The following is an 11,209-nucleotide window of genomic DNA, read 5'->3' as shown; positions in this document are numbered from 1 at the left end:
ATATTATTTTTACATTAATTTAAAGCTTATTTTACCAGCTTAGTCAATCAATCAAATGTATTTATATAAAGCCCTTTTTACATCAGCTGATGTCACAAAGTGCTGTACAGAAACCCAGCCTAAAACCCCAAACAGCAAGCAATGCAGGTGTAGAGGCACGGTGGCTAGGAAAAACTCCTTAGAAAGACAGGAACCTAGGAAGAAACCTAGAGAATAACCAGGCTATGAGGGGTGGCCAGTCCTCTTCTGGCTGTGTTGAGTGGAGATTATAACAGTACATGGCCAAGATGTTCAAACATTCATAGATGACCAGTAGGGTCAAATAATAATAATTGTAGAGGGTGCAACAAGTCAGCACCTCAGGAGTTCAGAGTTAGAGACAGCAGATGAGGTAGAGAGAGGGAGTCGAAAACAGCAGGTCTGGGACAGGTAGCACTTCCGGTGAACAGGTCAGGGTTCCATAGTCGCAGGCAGAATAGTTGAAACTGGAGCAGCAGCACGGCCAGGTGGACTGGGGACAGCAAGGAGACATCAGGCCAGGTAGTCCTGAGGCATGGTCCTAGGGCTCAGGTCCTCCTAGAGAAGAGAAAGAGAATTAGAGGGAGCATACTTAAATTCACACAGGACACCGGATAAGACGGGAGAAATATTCCGGATATAACAGACTGATCCTAGCCCCCGAACACATACTGGAGGCTGAGACAGGAGGGGTCTGGAGACACTGTGGCCCTGTCCGACGATACCCCCGGACAGGGCGAACCAGGCAGGATATAACCCCATCCACTTTGCCAAGGCACAACCTCCACACCACTAGAAGGATATCTTCAAACCACCAACTTACCACCCTAAGACAAGCCTGAGTAAAGCCCATGAAGATCTCTACCACGGCACGTACCCAGGAGGGGCGTCAACATGGACAGGAAGATCACGTCAGTGACTCAACCCACTCATGTGACACACCCCTCCTAGGGGTGGCATGGAAGAGCACCAGTAAGCCAGTGACTTAGCCCCTGTAATAGGGTTAGAATCCTAGTGGAGAGAGGGGAACCGGCCAGGCAGAGACAGCAAGGGCGGTTCGTCGCTCCAGTGCCTTTGCATTCACCCTCACACCCTTGGGCCAGACTACTCTCAATCATAGGACCTACTGAAGAGATGAGTCTTCAATAAAGACTTAAAGGTCAAAACAGAGTGTGTGTCTCTCACATGGATAGGCAGACCAAGGTTAGCAGTAAAACCTTGAAATCAGCAGTAGCCTTAACAGGAAGCCAGTTTAGGGAGGCTAGCACTGGAATATGATAAGATTTTTTGGTTCTAGTCAGGATTCTAGCAGCCGTGTTTAACACTAACTGAAGTTTATTTAGTGCTTTATCTGGGTAGCCGGGAAGTAGAGCATTGCAATAGTCTAATCTACAAGTGACAAAAGCATGGATGAATTTTTGGAATGCATCATTTTTGGACAGAAAGTTTCAGATTTTTGCAATGTTACGTAGATGGAAAAAAGCTGCCCTTGAAACAGTCTTGATATGTTCGTCAAAAGAGAGATCAGGGTCCAGAGTAACGCAGAGGTCCTTCACAGTTTTATTTGAGATGACTGTACAACCATCAAGATTAATTGTCAGATCCAACAAAATATCTCTTTGTTTCTTGGGACCTAGAACTAGCATCTCTGTTTTGTCCGAGTTTAAAAGTAAAACATTTGCCGCCATCCACTTCCTTATGTCTGAAACACAGATTTTCAGCGAGGAAATCTTTTTCATCGAAATGTACAGCTGTGTATTGTCCGCATAGCAGTGAAAGTTAACATTATGTTTCCGAATGACACCACCCAGAGGTAAAATATATAGTGAAAACAATAGAGGTCCTAAAACGGAACCTTGAGGAACACCGAAATTTACAGTTGATTTGTCAGAGGACAAACCATCTACAGAGACAAACTGATATCTTTCTGACAGATAAGATCTAAACCAGGCCAGAACTTGTCCGTGTAGACCAATTTGGGTTTTTCATATTTTTTTTAGATGAATGGGAGATTCGATATAGGCCGATAGTTTTAAAAATATTTTCTGGTCAAGGTTTGGCTTTTTCAAGAAAGGCTTTATTACTGCCACTTTTAGTGAGTTTGGTACACATCCGGTGGATATGGAGTTATTTATTATGTTCAACATAGGAGGGCCAAGCACAGGAAACAGCTCTTTCAGTAGTTTAGTTGGAATAGGGTCCAGTATGCAGCTTGAAGGTTTAGAGGCCATGACTATTTTCATCAATATGTCAAGAGATATAGTATTAAAAAACTTAAGAGTCTCCCTTGATCCTAGGTCCTGGCAGTGTTGTGCAGACTCAGGACAACTGAGCTTTGGAGAAATACTCTATTATTGATTGTATGTTTGTTTATTCCATGTGTAAATGTGTTGTTGTATGTGTCGAACTGCTTTGCTTTATCTTGGCCAGGTCGCAGTTGCAAATGAGAACTTGTTCTCAACTAGCCTACCTGGTTAAATAAAGGTGTCCGTAATTTGTTTACTAATGATCATGATCTTTTCGTCAAAGAAGTTCACGAATTTATCACTGCTAAAGTGAAAGCCACCCTCTCTCGGGGAATGTTGCTTTTTAGTTAGATTTGTGACCGTATCAAAAAAACATTTGGGATTGTTCTTATTCTCCTCAATTAAGTTGGAAATATAGGATGATCGAGCACCTCTTCGATACTGTACGGTACTGTCTTTCCAAGCTAATCGGATGACTTCTCTCTACCTCTCCTCCCTCTCTTCTCTCCATCCATCTCTGACACACATTTCACCTTGCTCGCCCTGCATACCTCCTCTCCTTAAATCTCTCCTCTCTTTCATTCTTTCTTTTCTCCTATGACGCACACTGCGTCCCAAATGACACCCTATTGCCTACATAGTGCACTACTTTTGACAAGAGCCCTATGGGGTCCTGGTCGTGAGTAGTGCACTATGTAGCGGGCCATTTGGAACTCAGACCCAGACTCTCAAAGAGTTGAAAATGCAGGTATATTAAAGCATTTTGAAGTATTACAGCCATTCTACTGTACCGGAGACCTACACACACACACACACGCACGCACGCACACACACACACACACACACACGCACACACACACACGCACGCGCACACACACACAGGAAGTACAAAATAATAAGACTGTTCAGTAGGCGTCGCTGAGAGCCTCGCCATGTGTAAAAATTGATGATAAATTGCCACAGAGAGCAGTGTGTGTGCGTGCAGCAACGGAAGTGTGTCATTATGTTCATAAGTATCATGATTAGTGTTTCTTGCTCTCTCTCTCTCTCTCTCTCTGTCTCTCTCTCTCTCTCTCTCTCTACCCTTCTCTCTCTCTCTCTCTCTCTGTCTTTCTCTCTCTCTGTCTTTCTCTCGCTCTCTCTTTCTCTCTCTCTCTGTCTCTCACGCTCTCTCTCTCTCTCCCCCTCTCTGTCTTTCTCACTCTCGCTCTCCATCTCAGTGATGCGTCATTCTCTTGCTGGGTCAAGTGCCACTGTACCAGAAACCAGTGTAAAATTATAGGAGGTAGAGAGAAAGGGAGGGAGAAGAGATTGAATTAAGGAGAGAGAGAGTGAGTAGAATTGAGAAAGGGAGAGAGAGAGAGGCTTCGATCAGGCCACACATTAAATGCTGATTGGTGGAGTCCTCCCATCTCCACAGAGGAACTCTGGAGCTCTGTCAGAGTGACCATCAGGTTCTCAGTATGTAAACAGATATAAACAGTGTGGGACAGTGCAGGAACTGACCAATGGCAGATATCAATGGACTGACCAATGACAGGCACCAATGGGTGTTTCCTGATATCAAGGAACACCCATATCAAGAAATGTCCCGAATTGCTGTCAGCCATTACACTATAATGGGGAGAGGGAGATAGTTGAAGAGTTAATGAAGAAACAAGTGAGTGAGAAAGAAAGAGGGTGACAGAGAGAGAGAGACAGCGATAGAGAGAGTGATAGAAAAGATAGAGACAGAGACAGAGCGAGAGAGGGATATAGAGAGATAGAGAGAGAGTGATAGAGACAGAGAGATTGAAAGATAGAGAGAAAGTGACAACAAATCATGTTCAAACACCACTGCATCCTCCTAACTCCCATATGGAACCTGACAAACGGACACACACACGCAGCACGCCATACCAACCCCCTGAAAGGTGGGAACAACGAATCCAAAGAACCTGCTTCTACTCACTTACTTTCTCTCTTACTCTTTGTCAAAAAGTATTCCCTTTCTCTTTCATCGCTCCCTAATTTACCTCCCCCTCTCCCCGTCACCCCTTCACTCCTTCACCTCCCTCCCATTCACCCTCGTCTCCTACGCCCCCTCCCTCCCTCCCTCCCTCCACTCTTCCCTCCCTCCCTCCACCCCTCCCTCCCTCCATCCCTCCACCCCTCCATCCTTCCATCCCTCCACCCCTCCCTCCCTCCATCCCTCCACACCTCCATCCTTCCATCCCTCGACCCCTCCCTCCCTCCCTCCACCCCTCTAACCCTCCATCCCTCCACCCCTCCATCCCTCCATCCCTTCACCCCTTCACCCCTCCCCCTTCTACCCCTCCATCCCTCCGTCCCTCCACTCCTCCCTCCCTTCACCCCTCCATCGCTCCATCCCTCCACCCCTCCCTCCCTCCATCCCTCCACCCCTCCATACCTCCACCCCTCCACCCCTCCATCCCTCCACCCCTCCCCCTTCCACCCCTCCATCCCTCCTGGCAGCTCACATTATTTCTTCCCACCAGCTATTATTTCTATGACTCACTGTTCCTCTCAAAGTAGCAGCACATTACTGTTCCTCTCAAAGTAGCAGCACATTACTGTTCCTTTCAAAGTAGCAGCACATTACTGTTCCTTTCAAAGTAGCAGCACATTACTGTTCCTCTCAAAGTAGCAGCACATTACTGTTCCTCTCAAAGTAGCAGCACATTACTGTTCCTCTCAAAGTAGCATTACATTACTGTTCCTCTCAAAGTAGAAGCACATTACTGTTCCTCGCAAAGTAGCAGCACATTACTGTTCCTCTCAAAGTAGCAGCACATTACTGTTCCTCTCAAAGTAGCATTACATTACTGTTCCTCTCAAAGTAGCAGCACATTACTGTTCCTCTCAAAGTAGAAGCACATTACTGTTCCTCGCAAAGTAGCAGCACATTACTGTTCCTCTCAAAGTAGCAGCACATTACTGTTCCTCTCAAAGTAGAAGCACATTACTGTTCCTCGCAAAGTAGCAGTGCCATACAACACTCCTTCCGTGGCCTCCAACTGCTCTGAAATGCAAGTAAAACTAAATGCATGCTCTTCAACCGATCGCTGCCCGCACCTGCCCGCCCGTCCAGGATCACTACTCTGGACGGCTCTGACTTAGAATATGTGGACAACTACAAATACCTAGGTGTCTGGTTAGACTGTAAACTCTCCTTCCAGACTCACATTAAACATCTCCAATCCGAAATTAAATCTAAAATCGGCTTCCTATTTGGCAACAAAGCCACCTTCACTTATGCTGCTAAACATACCCTCGTGAAACTGACTATCCTACCGATCCTTAACTTCAGCGATGTCATTTACAAAATTGCCTCCAACACACTCAGCAAACTGATGCAGTCTATCACAGTGCCATCCGTTTTGTCACCAAAGCCCCATATAGTACCCACCACTGCAACCTGTATGCTCTCATTGGCTGGCTAAATTGCTAAATTGTAATTATTTCGCCACTATAGCCAATTTATTGCCTTAATCTTAACCTCCTTAATCTTACTTAATTTGCACACACTGTATTTAGACTTTTTCTATAGTGTTACTGACTGTACATTTGTTTATTCCATGTGTATCTCTGTGTTGTTGTTTTTCGTCGCACTGCTTATGCTTTATCTTGACCAGGTCGCAGTTGTAAATGACGACTTGTTCTCAACTGGCCTACCTGGTGAAATAAAGGTGTTCTCAACTGGCCGACCTGGTGAAATAAAGGTGTTCTCAACTGGCCGACCTGGTGAAATAAAGGTGTTCTCAACTGGCCGACCTGGTGAAATAAAGGTGTTCTCAACTGGCCGACCTGGTGAAATAAAGGTGTTCTCAACTGGCCGACCTGGTGAAATAAAGGTGTTCTCAACTGGCCGACCTGGTGAAATAAAGGTGTTCTCAACTGGCCTACCTGGTGAAATAAAGGTGTTCTCAACTGGCCGACCTGGTGAAATAAAGGTGTTCTCAACTGGCCGACCTGGTGAAATAAAGGTGTTCTCAACTGGCCGACCTGGTGAAATAAAGGTGTTCTCAACTGGCCGACCTGGTGAAATAAAGGTGTTCTCAACTGGCCGACCTGGTGAAATAAAGGTGTTCTCAACTGGCCGACCTGGTGAAATAAACGTGTTCTCAACTGGCCGACCTGGTGAAATAAAGGTGAAATCAAAAATATTTTAAAAATCACATTACTGCCACCCTGACAGCCCACTAACTTACTCTCTACTGCCTGCTAGAGGACAGAGAGAGGAACTGTGCTGACTGCAGTCCATTCCTAAAAACCAGACAGAGAGAAAGAGGGGGAGGGGGAGGGTGGAGGCGAGTAAAAGGCAATTCATCCATGCTCTGGGGAATTCGATCTGGAGGCTCTGAACAGAGGGTGTGACGCAATTGCAGCGCCTCCGGAGGCTTGCGGCCTAACCGAGCTCCGTACCGCATCGCTGTGCGCCTCCAACATGTTGTAACAATGTGGAGGGCTTCGTATATCTCCGTATAACTCCGCATTGACATGATTGGTTGATGGTAGATGGGGAGGTCCTGTATAAACACAAACTCATTTCCTTGACAACTTCCTTCACAACAGCTCTGCTCTGCAAAGCGAAAGAAGTGCGACTGCCCTGCCGTCTGCAGAGAGGCTGCATCGCAGTAAATGCTGTACAAGCCACTGATTGACCATGCAGAGCCTGTAGCCCCTTAACTAGCACCTAACTAGCACCTAATGGAACAACATTAAAGTGACTGAATGTATCAAAGCCCTTTGGTTAGAGACAGGATGTTACTAACAGAGATGTTTTGGGTAATAATGGACTTGAAATGTTCTTTAATTTTCCTGATCTTTGGACACTGCTAAGTAATTCTAATTAGGTAAATGCAAATGTAAAGTGTTTTTTTGTATTCAGAAACTGAGTGCTCACGCCTCCCTGGTGGAAAAGGAGGGAGTGGGGTGCGTTTCTGATTTAGCAGACAGAAACTGAGTGCTCACGCCTCCATGGTGGAAAAGGAGGGAGGGTGCGTTTCTGATTTAGCAGACAGAAACTGAGTGCTCACGCCTCCATGGTGGAAAAGGAGGGAGTGGGGTGCGTTTCTGATTTAGCAGACAGAAACTGAGTGCTCACGCCTCCCTGGTGGAAAAGGAGGGAGTGGGGTGCGTTTCTGATTTAGCAGACAGAAACTGAGTGCTTACGCCTCCCTGGTGGAAAAGGAGGGAGTGGGGTGCGTTTCTGATTTAGCAGACAGAAACTGAGTGCTTACGCCTCCCTGGTGGAAAAGGAGGGAGTGGGGTGCGTTTCTGATTTAGCAGACAGAAACTGAGTGCTCACGCCTCCCTGGTGGAAAAGGAGGGAGTGGGGTGCGTTTCTGATTTAGCAGACAGAAACTGAGTGCTTACGCCTCCCTGGTGGAAAAGGAGGGAGTGGGGTGCGTTTCTGATTTAGCAGACAAGCTGGAGGCCTCTGTGTTCAGAAATGACCAGCCAAGAGCCATTACATGTGACAGTCCCAGTCAGGATTGTTTGAAGTAGAGGAGTCTACAACTGCCCAGGGTCAAATATAGTGCACCTCTCGTCTGGTCAGATGTTATGATTGACATTCACGGTTTCGTAATTCATCCGTATTGATATGCTACAGAAGTCACTGGCTGATTATGAGCATATGCCTAATCAGTATTCAACTGTCGTTCTTAAAGGAAGATCTAGTTATACAGCTTTCTCTCTGCGAGAGCTAGTATGACAGTAATGTTTGTTGAGTTCACTGAGTTCACAGTTATCTGAATCACCTTCTATCTACAGTTCTGAATATGGAGATACAGTGTCAATTAGACAGCTACTGGTATTCATGTTTTCAATAGCCCTTTTACTGCAGCTGACACACACACACACACACAGAGAGAGAGAGAGATAAACACACACACACACACACACAGAGAGAGAGAGATAAACACACACACACAGAGAGACAAACACACACACACACACAGAGAGAGAGAGAGATAAACACACACACACACACACACACAGAGAGAGAGAGAGATAAACACACACACACACACACACACACATAGAGAGAGATAAACACACACACACACACACACACACACACACACACACACACACACACACACACACACACACACACACACACACACACACACAGAGAGAGAGAGATAAACACACACACACACAGAGAGAGAGATAAACACACACACACACACACTAAAGCTGAAGTCTGTCTCAACAGATCATTCATAGAAGAAAACCATGATCACGCGTAGCAGCAGTAACACTGAAAGTGATCTATTTATATGGCCTTTCTTTTCGCTGTTGATTCAGCTGGCAAGACCTTGTAAAATTCATTATTGTAGAGTTCATTATTAGTGCGATCCTAATGTGTGTGAGTCTGTAAAAGAGAAAAAATGTGTGTGTGTCTGTGTGTGTGTGTGTGTGTGTGTGTGTGAGTTCGGTGTGTGAGAGACTGATGGGTCTCTAATAAGCTCAGTAATTTCCTGTCTTATCAGCTGCTCCTTCTTCAATTATAAATACAGTAATGAATCCAGTAATAAATACAGTGATGTATACAGTAATAAATACAGTGATGTATACATTAATAAATACAGTAATGCATACAGTAATAAATACAGTGATGTATACAGTAATAAATACAGTGATGTATACAGTAATAAATACAGTGATGAATACAGTAATGAATACAGTAATACATACAGTGATGTATGCAGTAATAAATACAGTAATAAATACAGTGATGTATACAGTAATAAATACAGTAATGCATACAGTAATAAATACAGTAATGAATACAGTAATGTCGGGATGAGAGGATGGATGGAGAGAGAAAAATGAGACGGAGAGAGATGGAGAGGGGAGAAAGAGAAAAGTTAGGACCAACAACACTCATCATACAACATTCAATCTACTTATTGATTATTTTTGATAATGATGAGCAATTCTTAATCGTGATGAAACGCCGCTTTGGTGGTGTTTTCTTTACAAAAATTAACATAGATTTATTACTCAAATAAATACCTGCAATGCCACATTAGAAAAAAAGCGTACATCCACGTAATCATTAGCAGATCAATCATATTAACTTCTAAAGTGCTGGCCTCATTCCAGTCAATCAGGGTCGGGGTAAATTCCATTTCAATTCCAGTCAATTCAATAAATAAACGAAATGTCAATTACAATTACAAATTCTTATTGAAAAGCATTAAAGAGAATTGGAATTTCAGTGTACTCCCTGAATTGACTGGAATTGGAAATGGAATTGACCCCACTAAAAATGTAAAGTCAGTTGCATACTGTATTATGTATTATGTATAGTAATTATATGGTTAAAACATGAAGCTAATTCGCTCTAAATATTCAGTTATTTAAGTGCAACAAAGATAAGTGCTATGTTAAAATGTTTGATATAATCAAATTCAATTAATCAAAACCAGATTGAGCAAATAAATACATCATTTTCTATTGAACTTCCTCCTCGTGTCTGTGGCCCCTCCAGCTCTCTTAATTAGGCCCTCACTAACTCCCACTGTCAATGCTTTATCCTACTCTTTACCATTCCTACCAAATGGAGCCAAGGTCTTAAGTTTTGCTATCCACCTGGATTCAGCTGCTCTTCTCTGGCCTGTGGTCCAGGAGGCCTTCATCTCCAGACCGGTGATGCCGGGGGAGTTTGTAGGGCGGTTTTGGAAATGTTTTATCAGGTGTGTTTGTAACATATTTTTTTCTATTGTGTAGAGGTGCTTTTTTATGGCGTGTCAAGACTGTGGGACTGGTTTCTCCTATAGAAATGTTGTGGCATAATGTGCATGTTATGTCATAGACAATGTTGGTGCTCTGATTGGTCATGAGTTGTGGAATAGGACTGGAGGTTTGTGCATGTGGATTTTGAACATGTGGGAGTCCCTAGTACTGTTGTTCAATAGGTGGTTTAGGAGTGGGTTTGTTGGAACATTTTGCATAGACTAAGAGATCCCTTAGGTTGGAGTTTCTGCACAATGCTGATATATTGTAGGTCTGAATTCCTGAAGTCGGGGAAATGCACGTTGTGTTTGGGTGAATGCGGCTTTAAGTCTGGAATGAAGGACTCTGTTTATGTCTGAGAAGGTACTGATGATGGGTATAACCTGGGGTTCTGTATCTGTTGGGGGGATAGGAACAGGGGGTCTGGGAAAGGTTTGAGGGTGGAAGACAGGGATAGGATGGGAGGGTAGGGATACGGACCCAGAAACAGGAAAGGGTTAAGAACAGGTGTGGGCTGTTCGCCCAGGTCAGGAGTCAGTGCCTGGGCCAAAGTTCTGCAGGGAGAGTTATGGAGATTAAGGTTAAGGTTATGGTTAGGGTTAAGGTTAGGCTTAGAGGGATCAGGAAATCTGTTCTGGGTGAGGCGTCCCAGTGTGTTAGGATTGGGGGGATCAAACATTCTGTTCTGGGTGAGGCCTGCCAGTGTGTTAGGGTTGGGGGATCAAACATTCTGTTCTGGGTGAGGCCTCCCAGTGTGTTTGCCTTTATGTACCTCAATGACCGCTTTGAGTATCCCCTCTTCCCCAGTGCACTAAAGAGGGTCTGTGTGGCTGAATTAACGTCTTTCTGTTGTGTACATAGTCTATGGAATGGAATGAGTTGTGATTTGACAATGCCAGTGAATGTATGTTTTGGGTGATAACTGGACTTGTGGGGAAGGACATGTGTGGCTGTGTCCTTGAAAGATACTTTTGTTTGTAAAGAGACTATGTGCGTGTCAGTATCTGGATGAAAAAAAGGGTTGTGTCCAATAAGTTGATGTGTCTGGATGACATATTTAACTGTTACGGTAGGATGATGCTTATTGGGTATTTCAATGAATGTTTCGAAATGTACCAGATCATGTTCCCACACTCCGAAGATATCATCCAGGTATCGTCTCTCAAACATGGGACCCAACGGGTATTTAGTCA

This window comes from Oncorhynchus tshawytscha, linkage group LG10 (genome assembly GCF_018296145.1).
Source record: "Oncorhynchus tshawytscha isolate Ot180627B linkage group LG10, Otsh_v2.0, whole genome shotgun sequence".
Taxonomy (NCBI): Eukaryota; Metazoa; Chordata; class Actinopteri; order Salmoniformes; family Salmonidae; genus Oncorhynchus; species Oncorhynchus tshawytscha.
Note: the sequence above shows the minus strand (reverse complement) of the source record.